General features: G+C 45.3%; 1 protein-coding gene across 3 annotated transcripts in view; it reads right to left on the bottom strand.

Moving 5' to 3' along the window:
- Stk32b (serine/threonine kinase 32B) overlaps window positions 1–18334 on the bottom strand; it is a 244385-nt gene that overhangs the window by 132555 nt on the left and 93496 nt on the right. The window lies entirely within an intron of this gene.

Raw genomic sequence — 18334 nt, 5'->3', positions numbered from 1 at the left:
TGCCTTCCACACCTCAATCTATCTTCACACAGTGGTCAGTAGGTCAGTATCATCATTTACAGTTATCAAGCAGCTTGATGGATTAAAGATGGACTCTGGATTCATGGGCACTACTCCAGGAGAAGGTGGGACCTCATCTTTTCTGTGGGCATGGCTGCTGCTAGCTGACCACATATGGACTCCATGTGTAATGGCCACAGCTATATCTTAACACTATTCACACACATTTAAGCAGTTTACTGAGTTATGAGACCCTTGAGGCACTGATAAAACACATGCAAAAATGAGGTAATAATGATCGTGGTCACCCTGCAGTGATAACAGCAGTTAGGAAGAATTCTTAGAAGTCTCGAGACCTTTTTACACAGAAATTTCACACTCTGAAAATTCCATGATGCCGAGCCAACTAGCCACTTCACATGAGTTCTAGGGGAACAGCTCAGTAAATCAGGAGCCAACATTCAAATCTAGGACTCACCAATACCAACATTCTTCCTCTCTCCCTCTATATTGATTGAGAAACCTCTAGTCTCCCATTTCTGTCAGGAGATGAAATGCGCCCTTCCCCATGTCCATGCAATAGAGCCAAGGGCTAAGTCCAGCTGTTGTTGCAATCTTGCTTTCTCCAAATTATTAAAGCAATCAGTCAGATGGCCCTTGGAAGCCACATTGTATGGCTGTGACATCTGTCCAGCCCTAAGAAATCCCTACAAACATGAGGGCAGAATCCTGTGATTAAAGTCATGTGTTACTCAGTGCACACACCCCCAACACTTGCACTCTCTTTTCCTCAAGACCCCACTGCTCTTTGAAATACCCCACCAAAGTAACCGAGGACCAGCATTCCTGCACCACATCAGTAACATCTGGATGATGTCATTTTTTCATGCCCCCTCCCTGTTGCCTCTGTCCACTGCTCTGGCCCCTGCCCAGCCCACGCCAGCTCTCCTTTCTCATAAAATGTAGAATGACCTCCTGGCAGGGGAGAGCTGAACATATTTCAGTTCTGGAGTCAGCGTTCTCTTTAAGAGCCTTAGATTGTATCAGTCAATCATAATCTTACCTCATCAGTGTGAAAGAATGTAAAATGATGCCTTCCAATCAATTTAAAATTATGCACCGTGTGAGAGGGACAGCACTGGGTGTTACTCACAAGGCAACACATAATCAGCCACAGGAAAGCTGAGCATCTAAAGCTGACACCATCCGAATTGGTTTTGCTGGGTTTTAGCTACTTATCTACTGGGTCAGTGGCACACACATATGTGCTGCTGTCCTATAAAGATACAGTGCTTAATACAAATGTACACACACACACACACACACACACACACACACACACACACACACACACACATACACACACACACTTCCTAGAGAAACTAAGGTTCTCCTTGCACTCTTAGACCCAAATAAGACTATATTATATATTTACACACCTGGACACCCCACCCACCCACACACATCCACTGGCTTTAAACCCTCAAGGGGTTTTGGTGGTTTCCTGTTAAGCTAGAGATACCAAACTTACCTGCAGCTGGTCCAGAAGGGACCGACTTACCCTCAGCATCCCCCTCCTCTCTCACACTTGTTACTGTGACTACCTGCATGTCCCTATGTGCACCATGCTGTCCATGCTCATCCCTCCTGAGCTCTATCTGCACTTCATTACCTTCTCCTTCTCTCTGATCTTTATCCTTCAGCCTCAGGAACATTAATCTAATTAATCTCAGGTCATAGCTCAAATTCCCTTCTGTAAAGAGCCCCACCACCCAGTGTGACTCTCGGGTTAGATGAAGGCCCCCTGCTTGGAGTCTCGGAGTTCTCAACTTCTGTCAGAAGAACCACCTCACCTTGTCGTTCTTAGGCCAGGCAATTTCACTGAACTCTAAAGTCTTGAGGGGAAAGTACTGCCTGCTGAGTTCCTCTCTGTCTCAGGTCTATCAGAGCACCTGGCACCAGGCAAAAGGATGCCCTTTGTCTTTAAGAACAGTCCTTAAAGCATGGTTCTCAGACCAGCAAGGATCCACATTCAAAAGGACCACAGAATCTCTGCTCTCAATCCAGCCCTGCCTGTGGGGTAGGGCACAGTAGTGTGAGCGGTAAGAAGCTACCTGATGATCCCAACACACTGAAGCTTGGGCCCCTGATGTGGAGCATGGTGACACTCTCAACCCAATGGTCATGACTGGACTACCAGCTTTGAAAGACAACCTCGAACCAACTGGTAGATGTTCTGCACAGACTGGCTCTGGATAAGAGACAGGCGGGGGTTTTCCATGGTGAGGAAGGACTCAAGAATAAGAGAAACATGGGTGCCTGACTGCAGGTCCCCACTCTTCTGAAAGGCAGCTCTCACTAGATATTTCTTTGAACCTCCAAAGGGATTCTGAGTTGGGTGAGATGAGTTGCTTCTAGGTTTTCATTCTTCTCTAAGCCTCCCATAGACACTACAATTTTGCTTGCTCTGGGGGTTTAAAGAAGTATGAGAGGGAGCCGAGAAGGCAGATGGGTGAGCAAAGTGCCTGATAGAAATGTGTGAGGACCTGTCTTCAAATCCCCCAAATCCATGTAAAGCCTGAGGCATGCATCTGTAACCTTAGCACTCCTACACTGAGATGGGATTTGCTGAGAAGAAAATTCCAGAAGCTTGTGGGACAGGTAGCCTGGCGTGCACAGTGGTGAAAACAAGAGACCATTGCCAGGTGTGATGGTACACACCCTTAGACCAACCACCTGGGGAGCAGATGCAAGCAAGTAGATCTCTGAGTTCTGAGTTCAAGGCCAGCCTGGTCTACATAGCAAACTTCAGGGCAGCTAGGGCTAAATAGTGATACCCTTTCCCAACCAACCAACCAACCAACCAACCAACCAACCAACCAACCAACCAATCACAAGAGGTCCTTTCTCAAAGAAATTAGACAGTGAGGAGTGATATTCAAGGTTATCCTCTAGTATCCACAGGCTCACTGTGGCATGCAGGTGTACACACACACACACACACACACACACACACACACACACACACACACACACACACACACACCTTAGATAATGCATGGAGCAACATTTAATGTTGACTAAATGTAACAAACTTATTAAATCTTCCCCATCCTGAAAGAAGCCAAGCAAGGAGAGTTTTGTCAAGGACTATCCACAAGGAACTCAATTAAATCCAAGCAGGAGGCTGACAGAAAAAGGAGGTCCGTGTCACCGGCAGACTGATCTGTGACGCTGTCTCCACTAGAGTAAGTGGCACTGGCTGCCCCACGGAAGGTAGGATGCTTAACTGCATGCTCTTAATTGGAGCCACTGAATAGACAATTATGGTGACAACTGTGGTCGAAGTCTTGCCGTCAAATTAGAGGAAGATGCAGCATCTGACTGGAGTGACTAAGATCTTTCAAGTGCCTCCCCGACAAGAGCTGTGTTCTTCTTAGACAATGGCACTCACACTGCTGTCCCCACAGATGCCAGGATGTGTCCCTTTCACTAAGAACCAAGCTGCACACCATGTCCTCATTGCAGAAGAGAAAGGTCGGGTGGGACTTTGTGTCATTATTTGTTCCTGAAATAAATAGTTCAGCAGTGGCCTCACATAACAAGCGGCTTGCTCCCGTAGAAGGAAAAACACCGAAAATCAATGCAAGCCTCTGAATGGACACATCACTCCTGGGTGTCTTTGTGTCAGATCCTCCAGTAGACAGTCCAACCTTTTCTATGAGATCTTCAACTCAACTAGCATCCGGAGAAGGCTGATATAATGGAGCAGTTCAGAGACATGAACCTTCTAATTTCTCCCAAGAGGCTATGCTTCTGCTTCTTTGAGCCTTAATATCCTGCCCACACCTCTCACACAATAAAAGCATAAATTTGAAGTATTGGATGCCATATACTAAAATGTGAAGGAGAACTGCAGTCACTCTTGTGCCTGTGGTATTCTGAACATGCAAAAGAAAAAGCGTGTAAGTGGAAGAGCAGAAAGGGATGCTGGGGGAAACATGGGCTCACAGGGGATTTTTCATTTCTCTTTAATTTCCCTGCCCTAGTTTGCTTTCTATCACTCTGATAAACAACCCATGACCAAAAGAACAGAACCTGGAGGCAGGAGCTCATGCGAAGACCATGGAGGAGTGCTGCTTACTGGCTTCTCCCCATGGCTTGATCATTCTGCTTTCTTATAGCACCCAGGACCACCTTCCCAGGGATGGTCTTGCCCACAGTTTGCAGGGCTCTCTCACACCAATCATTAATCGAGAAAATGACTCACAAACTTCTGCTCTGATGAAGGCATTTTCTTGCTCAAGGCTCCCCTTCCCAGATGATTCCAGCTCATGTCAGGTTGACAACACCAAGACACTCTAAGAAGCACATCCCTCATGCAGTTATCAAGTTCTGATGATTACAGTGTGGCTCTGTGGGACAGGGCTGGATCACAGACTACAGGAGCAATGCACAGGGGGGAGGAAATGGTGTGTGGCCTTAGTTGTCCCTAAGGATTGGGTACCTTCTGCCCTTGAGTGACTATAAGAAGATACTTGGCTACAGAGTTCTCCAGAAAGAACAAACTGAATGTGGACCTGAGTGTCACTGTGTGCAAAAGCCCACATCACTTACTACACACAAACATCACTTAAAGTGGAGAGTCAAGTATGAGAAACCGAGTTTCCAATGACCAGAGGAAAACGGGAAGACTAGTAGCTGTGGCTTTGAAGTTGGAAAGCAATTTTCAAAACAGAAGTTACATGCAACTTCAGAAGAAAAAGATTAACCTCTGCATTCTATTCAAACTTAGCCCTTCTTTCAAGTTACCATAAAACAGAAATAGCAAGCTACAACTGCAGAAGACAGTTCTCATGTGTAACACCCGCCCTCATATGAATGATCATGTCATCAAACCTTAGCAAATGGCATCAGCACCGATGATAGTGAGTGGAGTTGCAACCTGAAAGAACAGGGGCTAGGAAAGCTCCTCAGAGAGGAGACTGTGACTTCAAAGAGGCGGCTTCTCTTCCAAGGGAGTAACCCCCTAAACCAAGGGGTGTGCTGGAGCCCACTTGTGGAGAAGACACAAGCCATGCTCCATGAGCATTTGATCAGAAATAAATGTGGAAGCTTGATTTCCATCTGCCGCCCTTCTGGCTTCGTGCCTCCACTGGGTCTAAGCTGAGGCAGGAAAAATGAGGGACAGTGTTGTTTATTAGTCTCTGGTCCTGGCAGAAAGAAATGCAGAGTTGATCCTGATGCTTTTGAACAAAGAGGAGATGATTGGACAGAAGCTTGCTGGAAGCTCTGCCTGGCGGCTGTACAGAGCACAGGCTACTGCTGAGGATGAAAGCGGCGGGGCCATTAGTTGGCTTTTGCCATAACCTGGGGCAGGGAGGAGAGCAGCTGGGAAGCAGGTGCAGAGGAATGATTAGGATGAGCTCCCAGGGTCCACTGCTGTGTCTTGTGTGGGAGGGAAGAGAAGGAAGTAAGGATGAGCCCCAGAAGGCAGAGTAGAAGGAATGATTGATGTGAAGTCCTGAAGACAGATGTCCTAACACAGAGCAGTGCCTCAATGTGTCCTGACACAAGCCCACACAATGACGATGCACAAGCATGTGCAGACAGGATGGTGCTGCCAACAAATTATGGTGGCACCAAACTACTGTTGTCTAGTGATGTTATAGCTCATGACATCACAGAGCAGCATGCTACCTGCATGCTTGTGAGGGTGTAAACAAGCCCACAGAGCTGTCAGCATATGAAAGCACAGCCCACATGGCTCTGTGCAGCATGTGGCGTTGAGGATGGCCACAAATGGTTGTGTTAGGTTTTCACTGTGCTATGCTGTCCTTCATTGTTTTAAAATTGAATTCTTCTCATACCAAAAGGTTGGTTGTCACGCATTGTGCTGTGTTGTATAATGCTGACAGCCACTGCCTAACTTAGATGCCCACAAATTCTCTCAGTGGCACCAAGATCCCATGCTTTTGGACTGACCTGCACCCTGCATCCACCAGGTTGTGTACATGTGCCCTGGGGTGTCTGCACACTGATGAAATCACCCGACAATGCGTTTTTCAGAAGGTACCTGTGGTGGTTTGAAAGAAAATGGCCTCAAAGGGAGTGACACTGTTAGCAGGTGTGGCCTTGTTGGAGTAGATGTGGTCTTGTTAAGGAAGTGTGTCGCTGTGGAGGCAGGCTTTGAGGTCTCATACATGCTCAAGCCATACCCAGTGAGTCAGTCTACTTCCTGCATATCAACATGTAGCAGCTCCTTCTCCAACACCATGTCTGCCTGCATGCTGTCATGCTCCCTTGATGATGATAATGAACTAAACCTCTGAAAACGTAAGCCACCAAAATTAAATGTTTCCCTTTTATAAGAGTTGCCGTGGTCATGGTGTCTCCCCACAGCAATAGAAACCCGAACTAAGATAGCATCTGTCTTAGTTTCTTTTTCTGTTGCTATGATAAAATACCCTGCAAGTGAAACACAAGAGAGAAAGGTTTACCTGGCTCATAGTTGTAGGACCCAAAGTCCATGATGGTGGGGATGTCACAGGGGCAGGAGCTACTTATGATATTACATCCACAGCCAAGAGGCAGAGAGAGAGAGAGACCAAGACTGATGCTTAGTCTGCACTCCCCCTTTTATCCAGTCCAGGATCCCCTGCCCAGGGAATGGCCCACCCACAGTTAAGATGGATCATCTCGCATCATTAATACATATAATTAAGATAATCTCTCACAGACAGGCCCATTGCTCAGGTGACCCTAGATACTGTCAAGTCAACAGTCAACACTGACAGCATAGCTTTTTGTCCATGTTAAGCAAAACATCATATATAATTCATGACAATCGGGGCTAACCTAGAGAGTCCATTTTTACAGAGATAGAATGCTCAGGTCAACATGGAGCGGGTGCTTTAGAGGGATGATGAGGACCTGCTTGCAGTCTTACTTCTGTCCACCACAGTCTTGAGAAGCCATGTCTTCTTGCAGCCCGAACCTCTCAAAGGCTGCCCTCACTCATAAACACTATTCTTACAACCAATGACATCACTCCAACTCGGGCAAATATAACACTTACATTCAGAATGGATAGACATAAACAATGCGATTCAATCCTCCACCGGCATGGCAGCATCCAATTACATCACAGTTTAAAGAGGCACAGACGTGGGAGAGAGTGCCTGGTGACCTTTGCTTAGATATCAAAATTGGAAAGTCAGGGTAACCACGGGACTGGGCACAGCTCTGGCTAGGCAGCCAATGGGGCCTTCTTCAGAGCACCCCAGGGGACCAGGCCTCACTCACGTTTCCTGTGCTTGCTGCATGGCTAAAGTCACTTAGAGCTTTGGAGACTTCTTAATAAAGACATTACCAAGGCCAGGAGCTCTTGGAAACTACTCACTTTGTGAACCATCACCCGCAAGTATTGCTGCAACAGAACATTCTGGCACTGTCCATCAGTAGCCAACTCCTATCAGGCAGATTTTTATGCATCCCATGCCTCAGTGACTCCATGTGAAATGACTGTAATAATGATATCTAATTGGCACTGCCTGTGGGAACTTAGGGAAACAGCCAGTGTAGAGCAGAGCCTAGCACCTGATGCTGGTGTGTCCTCCATGTCAGCAGTGATGATTTGACAAACCACACCATACTCATTACAGTTTCTGTGCCCCAGCTGAGCAATTACTGTTACGTGATTATCAGTCAATTCTCATCACCTCTAAAGGAGACGGTAGCAAGGTGATGGTGGTGCTGGAGCAGCATGTCAAATGCCCATAAACAGCAGTTTATAGAAGGAAGGGAAAAGGCCCATTCTCTGAATTAACTGTGGGAGAAGCTTGTGGCTGGGTCAGTTTAGAGTTGAATGCAGGTGTGATTACTTTACTGTGTCCACCAACAGTGTTGTGAAACAAGACTGTTTGATTTGTCTCCTGGGACCAGATGAGGCCTCTCTCCCAGAATGAATTAACACCAGAGTAAAGGCCAGTGGGCACAAATTTCACTGCCCAGGTTAACTTGGCTATTCACAGTAGCCATGATGTAGTCAGCCTAGGTACCCATCAACAAAGGAGTGGAGACAGGAAAGGTGTATATATACATAGAGGGATAGTACATGGTCATAAGAAAGGGTGAATGTTCCTCGGGACAAAATGAAATACACCAGACACAGAAAGGTGGACACAACATGTTCTCATTCAAAAGGATGATTTTATAGAAGCTGTGGATAGAACAATGTTCCCTAGAGGCTATGGAGGAGGAAGGTGGGTAAGGCCCCAACTACATCCAGACAGAAAAAGGAGGCTCCGATATAGCACAGATCAACAAGGCGACTGCTGTTTGCAACAATCTCTCTATATATATGCATATCAAATTTATATTTCACATTTATTGTCTTCATATGTAATCTTATGTTTAATAAATTTATATTTAGTAAGCACACCTTTTCTATGTGTGATTATATGTAAGGAGATGGGAAGGAGTAGATGGAGAGGGGAGATGTGGCTGGGAAGCTTGTGTGACAATCACTTGGATCAAAGCTCTGCTTTTGGGCTTGCAAAATGGCTCAGCAGGTAAGGAGGCTTGTTACCAAGCCTGACAAGCTCAGATAGATCCCTGGGACCTGTACAGCAGAAGGAGAGATCTGACTCCTGCTAATTGTCCTCTGACCTCCACATCCTGCCACGATATGCACATGCCCCCATGCAACCATGTATACAAAATAAAATGTAATAGATAAAGTGATGCTCTATAACTTGGATCCACGATGTTCCAAGCCCCAGAGCAGATGCTTGCCAGTGCTCAGATCTTGTTGGACCTCACAGAACTCTCTCGGGACTTTGGAGGTAGCAAACATTCTGGGCTAACTCATGTTTCCAACACTCACTGGCAGTGTGACATGGGGTACTTTGCCTGTGTCCGCTGAAACTGTCCATTCTCTAGGAAAGGGGGCTCTGTAATCCATCCACTGTCATTTCTGGGCTCTGGCGATGCTTCTGTTGGCAATCACTTCACACCTGACATTGTGAAAGATCTAGACAAATACTCAACAGCCTGGTGTCGTGGGATATTTGTCTACACTGTGTGAAGATGTGTCACTGTGATTGGTTTCATAAAGAGCTGAATGGCCAATAGCTAGGTGGGAGAGAATAGGTGGGACTTCTGGGCAGAGCGAGGAACTCAGGATGAATCTAGGCATGCAAGAGACATCAGTGGGACACTGAAGAAGTCAGACATACGGTACAAAGGAGAGGTAACTGAGCCATGTGACAGGATGTAGATGAATAAAAACAGGTTAATTTAAGTTATAAGAGCCAGTTGGGAACAAGCCTAAGCTAAGGCCAAGCTTTCATAATTAATAATAGATCTCCATGTCATTGTTTGTGAGCTGGTGGCTCAAAGAAAACTCCATCTACAGCCTGGGAGAAATTACTTGCCTGAGCTCACACAACTATTAAGTGACAGCATAAGCCTTCCAACTGCAGGCCACTGGACTCCAGTGAGTCCTTCAGTGGGTTGACTGCATGAGAGTGGGGATGGTTATGGATAGCTCCTATCCCATGAGGTTTGTGTGTTGACAAAGCTCCTTACATACACTAATTTCATCTCTACAGTGACCCATGGCTGAAGATGCCAGTGTTATGTTGACTTCACAGATAAATAAACTGAGGTCTAGGCTGGTGTGGACTTAGGTATAACTTAGATCTACCCTTATCTTACAAAGAATGGCTCATGCAGACTGATTGGGTAGCCAGCACCTGCCCTGTTGAGCTGTGTCACTGAGCATGGCCCTGTCCCTGGAGCCCCAGAACCCACAGCTTAGGACAAAGAGAAGTCCCAGCCCCGAGCTTCGAGTGGCCCTGACTGCACTCCAGTTCTTCCTTAAATGCACACCACAGGGAAGCCTGCACTTACATTCATAAGCTGGAGATCCAGCCTGAAACATGACACAGTGGTGTCATGATTGTATTCGGGGGAGGGGGTGGGGGGTGGGAGAGTTGGTTGTGCTGTGCATGTGCAAGCTGTGGGTGTGAGACTGACATTCTAACTTCCAATAGAGGCATTTCAGTGACACACGATATCAGCCTTCCAGGAACCATGCTGCTGTTACATCCAATCCAGGCAGTCTGCCTCAAGCCATACGGGCATCTGACCTAAATCCTTGTCTGTACACAAGAACCTCTATCCTTGGAGATGCTGGGGAGAGGAAGTTCCACTCCTTCCCCCCTCCCCCCATCCATCTATGTGGACCCGGCCCAGGCCAACATCTCTCTTGGCAGCCCATGCACACAGAAGGAGTAAGGGCAGCAAATGGGATGGCGCAGGGGAGAGTGAACCACACAGGAGGAATGGCCGAAAGGACTCAATATCTGTTGAGGAGGACTTAAAAGATAGAACAATGAAATTTAGACCTCCTCCCGAAGGTCCTGAAGGCAGGTGTCGGGGGGGGGGGGGCTCCTAAAACACTCAGGTTAACTAGGGAGACATGATGGTCATCCATCATTGGGCACCAGGCAAAAATAGTGCTGTATTGACCACATCGGCTTGATTTGGGTGAAATCAATACACACTCACAGTCTCCCATCGTCTCCCTCCCATGGTGCTTTCTTTAGCTGGGACAAAATATTGAGACAACTTTAAAGAAAGAAAGAAAGATATATTGACTCATAATTTCAGAGCTCTTTATCCACAGTTGTGTGGCCCTGCTGCTTTGGAACTGTGGGGAGATGGAGAATCTTGATGGGAAGCTCATGTGGAGCAGAGCTGCCTGTCTTGTAGCAAAGTGGAGGGAGAAGGAAAGAGGGAGACTAAGGAAGAGAGAATTGGGGACTGGGCTCCCATAATCCCCTTCAATGACATGCTTCCGTTGATGTAACTTGCTCATACTAGGCTCCACCTCCTAGAGGTTTCATAACTTCTAGATGGCACCATCACCTGGGACCAAACTTCGAATATGAGCCTCTGAGGATATTTTAGATTCCAAACACAATCTCTGCTTAACTGGATCTTCTCCCTTCTCTCACCCAGTGGTCCTAAGAAGCCCAAAAATCCTTCGCTAACCAGTGGTGATGAGATCATTGTGGGCTGGGTGTGTTAGATGTATTTTGCCTTAGAATACTTTCAACTTACAGTGGCTTTATTTACATGTTACTTTGTGTAAAGCCAGGAACACATGGATGGTGAAGAAAGTAGGGATAAAAACAAGAGAAAGGGATGACAGACAGTGTTTAGAAGAGAGACAACAAACCTGACTCATTCCTCCAACCTGCCTGATTGAACTTCATGGTGGACAGTACAAATTGACCACAGTCTTCTCTCCTAATGAGGACCCTTCCCTTTTACTGACAGTTTCCTATTGTCCTTTGGGTAGCCTCTCTCAGGCATTTTCCTCTAGGGAGATAGATTGGAGGCCCATTTCTTCTTGCTCTAGCCTGAGCTGGAATCAGGTGATAGGACAATTATGTCTCTGGACTGGTATGTACCAAGAGTCAGCTCACAGAAGATGGAGAGGATGGGATATGGGGACCTGAGGGTGAAAGGAGAAGTTGAGACCATTGCCATGGGGGGGGGATGACTAATATGCCAGAAGTCATGTTCCCACCATCATGACCCTGCTCTGCCACAGCAGCCTTAACGCACCATCCCCAGGACATTGTGAACAAATCCTATTCACAGAAATAGGTGTCCAGATTTAGCTCAGAAGGCATAATAGGCCAAGTCCATCAAGACTAAAAGTCTCAAAGCACCCAAGCAATTTAGAACCACCCAGGCCAGAGATGAATCTTTACTAGAGTAGCACCTTGGACAGGGTGGGAAGAAAGAAACAAGGAGAATTAAGGGGCAGGCATACACAATGGTCTACAGCTGTGGTTCTCAACCTTCCTTTAACACAGTTCTTTGGGTTCTGGTAACTATAAATTATAAAATTATTACATTGCTACTTCATAACTGTAATTTTGCTACTGTCATGAATTGTAAATATCTTATATGCAATCATATTTATGTTGGGACCCAGAGGTTGAGAACTCTACAGAGACCGAAGAAGTGATGAGATGGGAATTCCAGGCCAGGTCCTCAAGCCCAACTCTGCAGACTCCAGCATCAGGCCTCTTTGCAGATGTGTGTCTTCCCCATGAGTAGAGAGTGGCTTTGGCAGACAGTATTTTGTCATAGCAGAAGGAAATCGGGGCTATAGAGATGCTCTCTAGCCAAACACTTTCATCCCCTCAGCAGCTGCTCACACATGTTCCTGGAATGTGCAAAACTCATAGTGGGGTATCTCAATTATCTGTGCTCTTTCCCCAGCCCTCCATATGTTGAGGTCCCCTTGCCAGGCCACCAGTCACCACTGAGGAGGGGTAGTCATTGTGCTGAGAAGACACAGTTTAGTCATGCTGTTTGCTTCTCTTTGATGGGCCTGGTGATATGGAAATATGTTTTACCACAACCCACTGCTAGCTCTGACACTGTCACAAGCTTAAGAAGGAACAGTCTACAGCAAAATGACACTGTAGAATAGATCTATGGGGTTAATATCACAAAGAGATTTATGCCCACTAAGACAGTTCTACAAAAGATCCTGGAAAAAATAATTTAGACTGAGGAGAAGGATAAACATGCCCAAGAAGCCACAGAGGAAAACACACAATACTAGGATAGTTAGTCAAAAAAGGTCTAAGAAAATACCACAAACTAACATCAAGATAAGAATAATTATAACTCTCAATATCAATGCTCTCAATTCCTCCAATAAAAGGACACAGACTAGCAGATTGGATTAGAAAACAGAATTCATCTTTTTGCTGACTCTAAGTAACACATCTCAATGTCAAAGACAAATACCACCTTAGTGTAAAAAGATGGAAAAAGTATTTCAAGTGAATGGAACTGAAAACAAAGCACACATAACTATTCTCATATCTGACACAATAGCTTTCATATCAAAACTAGTCTGAGAGAAAAGAAAATTGCTTCATATTCATTAAGTAATCAATCCATCAAGAGGATAATACAATTCTAAACATATACATATCAAACACATGTGCATACAATTTCATAAAATAAATACTACTAGGTGTAAAGCTAGATATTAACACAAGGCAATAATAATGGGTGATTTCAATGCCCCACTTTCACCTATAAACAGGTCATCCAGAAAAAAAAACTAAACAGAGAAACAATGGAGTTAAATGACATCACAAATCAAATGGACCTAACAAGTATCTATAGAACATCCCACCCAAAACCTAAGGAATGCATGTTCTTCCAAGAAGTACATGGAACTTTATTCAAATAATACCACATATTAGGATTCACTGAAAGTCTCAGCAAACATAGGAAAATTAAAGTAACTTCCTGTATTCTATCTGACCATAATGGAATATCAAATTATATAGACACCAAGAGAGAAACTAGTATAGCTACTTTAGAAATCACTCTGGAAGTTTCCCCAAAAGCTGAAAATATAACTACCATATGACACAGCTATATTACTCCTGGGCAGATACTTACAGGATTCTAGATTCCACAACATGGATACAAGTTGATTTATGTTCATTGCTGTTTTATGCCCAATAGCTAGGAAAGGGAATCAGTCTAGGTGTCCACTAACTGATGAATGGACAATGAAAATGTTGCACACATATACTGTGGGATGGTCTTTCTGTATGCTGTGAATATGTGCTGCTACTATTGGTTAATAAAGAAGCTGTTTTGGCCTATGGTAAGGCAGGATAATAGCCAGGTGGGAAATCCAAGAGATATACAGGGAGAAGAGGGCAGAATCAGGACAGACGCCAGCCTGCCACCCAAGGAGCAAAATGCCAGCAGACCAGTAATGCCATGGCCATATGGCAAAGCATAGATTAATAGAAATGGGTTAATTAAGATTAAAGAGCTAGCTAGCAAGAAGCCTGAGCCATAGGCCAAACAGTTTGTAATTAATATTAAGCCTCTGAATGATTATTTTATAAGCACCTATGGGACCTCATGACCAGGGTGGGGCAGAGAAAAGTGTCCAGCTACATATATACACAATAGAATTTTATGTGGTCTTAAAGAAAAATGAAATTATTAAATCTGTGAGTAAATGGATGAATATTAAAATAAGTTATACTGAGTAAGGTAACTCAGGTCCAGAAAGACAAATGCTGTATTTTCTTTCTCAAGTGTGGATCAAGCCTTAAATCTTTATTTTTGTGGGTTAACTTGGAGTATCTGTGGAATCCAGGAAGCTAGAAATGGGCTCTTGGGGAGCTGATATGCCTTAAGGATAGTAGAACACAGGTAGAATGAAAGTGACTGAAAAGATTTAAGGAGGGGGAGTGGAAGGATGAGGAGATGACATGCATTAAGAGTGTGTGAAAATACCACATGGAAACCAACCATCTGATAGCCTATTTTAAAATATAATTTAAAAAAGAGTTAGAAGGGAAATGTTTCTCACTTTGGTTAATGTTACTTCTAGAGGCAGCAATCACTAAGCAAAAATCCAAGACTAAGGTATGGGATACCTCTTTAGGAGTGGTTGGTCAGAGGTTCCTAAAACAACAGAGCTTCTTGTGACTCCTGATTGCCAACCAGAACTAGATGCTAAGACCCTATTGCTTAGGACACCAGATTGATTGCAAAAGACAAAGAAGTCAAGCTTGTCTGAGCTAAGTGTTCTCCCTGCTAGCTAGCTTTTATGGCACTGGGAGATGCTATGCATGATGCTGGAGGAGAAAAGGAACTAGCAGTCTTACCCAGCTGTGAACCCTCTGAACAGAAATAGCAACCTACCACCAGACAAGATGAGCCTACTGTGCAACAATGGTATGGCTGTCACAGGGATAACCAAAACTCTCTACTTGGACTTGACGTCTACTCCACAGGAAGGATGCCTACTTGGTACTATGCATACAGTTTAAAAAATGGCTGGGGAAGTCAGATGCTTTAGGCAAGAACTTACTACTATTCACAGTATCAAACTGCCTTCTAAATTTCTATGTTCATATCCCTAGACAAATGCTATGCTCGGTCTTATTCACAGAAGCCTCTCTTTGCAGTAAATGGCAGTAAATAAAGAGGCGCATGGATGCTCAAGGTGCTGAGAATAAATGACAATTAAGTGCTCAACCTTAAACAAGGCATTTATACCATATCGCCCTCTTTATGGCTCAGGGGGTGTCACAGCAGAGAGAGTGAAAAGACTGTAAGAGCTGAAAGACAGGGAGAAGGGTCACAAAATGGTATCTTGTAGGCATGGTACAGCCATTGCAATCATGAGCTGTGGTGACATGCACCGGGCCTGGACAGGATTGGCTCTATCAGCAGTCATGGATGGTTGGACTGTATCCCTCTAGGACACAGAGCAGCCATTATTTCCATTTGCATACCCACTGCTGAGCCTCCCAGGCTCCAGTGGCTAGTTCCAAACCCATGGTCACACAGATGGCACGGATTAAACTCAGTGAGTCATAAAACAAAACAAAAAGACATAGGGGAAAGAATTGGTAGTTTGTTGGGGAGTGGGGGTTGACAGGTATGGGAGGGAGAAAAAAGAGGGTAAGCAGAATGAATTATGTACAGTAGTGGAATTTCCAGGTAACAAATTTAATTAATAAAGAAGTGTTGATAACATAAATGAAAGCATAGAACTTGTAGGTTGCAATGAAAAAAATAGTTAATTCCTTATCGTGTGCTACAAAAAGAATTCATAATGTAATTGCTCAGAGAGGGGGAAATATCACTAGAAGGCAATCTAAGGAGATGGACTAGTCTTACCCAGAGCACCCTGAATAGAAATATTCTGCTCCTATGATTGCTCCACCCCCATACTAAGAGTTGGGGTACATTGTCTATATCAATTGCTGGGCTGCCTGCAGCTCTCAAGTGGATTTTCCTAAAGCAAGACATGCCTATGTCTTCGTCAAGGACTTCCTGCCCATCTGAGCTGTCAGGAGGGGACAGCCTCTGGTCTGTGGGGCTGGGTGAGGAGCAGTTAGATACTGTAGCAATGGCAGATGCAGGGCCATAGATACAGTTGGAAACATGGACTCAGGCAGGGACATGGGTGTGAGTGCACCTGGGGGTAAAGCTGTTTTCTGCTAAGTAGGGTCTCCTACCTGCTCCTTCTTCCAGAATCCTGCCAAGGACACCTGTGCCTCTTCTCACCTCATCCATAAAAGGCGCCATCCACTCGATGACCTATTGTCCTGGTGGGTGAGGTCACATTCTCCACAGAGCAAGCCTCGGTGCACTTTCTGGCCACCCATTCCTCCATGGAAGAGTTCCAAAGAACAGCCAGGCTTCTGCATGTAGTCATTCCACACACTCTAGCTGAAGGGGCATGGCTCAGTAGTTTCTGGCCTCAGAGTCATCTAGAGAGTCTTTGGTGAGTGATACCTGATCCCACGGCTCAGAGCAATACAATTTGGGGACAGGTTTCAAAACCACAGTCTGAGAACTGCTGCAGGGCTCAGAGGCATGGGGAGGTTGCAGGGAGAGAGCATCTGGATGACCTCAGTTCTGCACTCCTGCAGCTATATATAAACTCATACATCTCTACAACTGACCTGACTTGGAGAAGAAAGGCCGACTCTAGCTTTGGGGCCAAGCCAAGTTCTCCAGATTTGCTTTTGGCAAGAGATTGTAACGAGGTGTGGGGTGTTTGCCAATACATTAATAAAGAACTCTCTCCCATCTGCCATGGGATCCCTGAAGAGCCGCTCATCACCCAAGCCCTCGAGAGGAATGGCATGTGGGTGGAACTGGGCACCAAGGCTGCCTCATAAACAACTCCTCACACTTGCAACCATTTTAAAAATAGAGCCATCGTGTCCAGCTATCTTGGCAAATTCATAAATGATTGTGGGTGGCTCTCAACATCACCTACAAACAAATTAGTGTTAAAAATAGATAGAGCAATTTCAGAGCAAGGAATCATAATTCCAAGTAGAAAAAGAAGCCTGAGAAGGAAGTGTAGATCCACAAGCATTCAGGAAATAAGGGAGCATGTCGGCTGGCCAAGTGGCAGGAGCCATTGGGCACTGGCACCTTAATCTGAGAAGTGGACATAATTCCTATTTCAAACATTCTACAAATGAGACTCAAGACATTGTCTAATGTCCTGGGGTTGGTGACCTGAAACTCAGATCTGAGCCTGTCATCTGCACCTCCCTAATGTTGCTTGCTCGGAGCTTCCTTGCAGCCAGGAGGCAGAGAGGAAGCCTGAGTCGATCAGCTTCCCGTTACTATAGCAAAGACCAAGATGTTCGGAGAGGAAAGGGGAAAGGTGGCTTGGGAGGCTGCTGGCATGATGCCAGTCCTGTGGCAGAAGGGTCATGGGGGGTCAAGGCCCTGAAAAACACTCAGTTCACAAGGAGAAAGAGAAAGAGGAAGGGGCAGGAACCAGGTCCCACAGTCCCTTCAAGAGTGTGTCCCAGGAACCCATAGTCCTCTCACCTGGTCCCACCTCTGGTATGTTCATCAAACCCTCTGAAGACCTGGACCTCTGCAAGGTATTTAAGATCCAGTCTGAGACAGACAGACAAATAGACAGACAGACAGACCGACAGACATGCACACACGCACGCACGCATGCACACACACACACACTGTTCACCAACAGAAAGGAGGAAGCAGGCTGGGAAGATAACTCCATGGGTAAAATGCTTGCTGTACAAGCATGAGAACTTGAGTTTCAATCCCAAGCACCCACATAAGAAACCAGGCATGGAAATCAGAATCCTCGGGGCTCACAGGCTATCTAGTCTAGCTGAACTGGATGTTCAATGAGAGATCATTAAAAAAAATAAATAAATAATAAAGATAGAAATCAACGGAAGAAGACACATGATGTGGACTCCTGACCTCCACGGGATTCACACAAACACACTCCACACATACTATATACCCCATATATCCCCAATAGTTCCCCCAGAGGATTCCAGTTTCCTAGGAACTATAGGTTTTTCTCCCCCCACCCCAAGAACTAAATTCTTTGGCATTCTTAGATGAACTTGGGGAGGCTTTGAGAATGGGGCATTGGGCAGGGTTTTCTGGTCCAAGTAGGAGCTCCTGGATGGGTGGGGATGGAGGGAGATACAGCTGAGTATAGGGACCTGAACAACCTAAGAAGCAGCTGGGGTTAGAGGTTCTGGGGAAAGGAAAGTCCTGTTTGTGGAGCGCAGTATGAAACTGCCTGACTTAATAATGTCTTAAAGCTTAGGCAATTTGGAAAAGCAAAGAGAAGGAAAAAGAAAATTGAATTTAAAGAGAACAAAATAAAATCTTCTTTAAATCAGCTCCAGTAATTTGGAGCATGCAGTAATTGAGAGAGGTACGTGGATAC

Source organism: Peromyscus maniculatus, chromosome 10 (assembly GCF_049852395.1).
Source record: "Peromyscus maniculatus bairdii isolate BWxNUB_F1_BW_parent chromosome 10, HU_Pman_BW_mat_3.1, whole genome shotgun sequence".
NCBI classification, from domain to species: Eukaryota; Metazoa; Chordata; class Mammalia; order Rodentia; family Cricetidae; genus Peromyscus; species Peromyscus maniculatus.
This window is presented reverse-complemented; position numbering and strand designations above follow the sequence as displayed.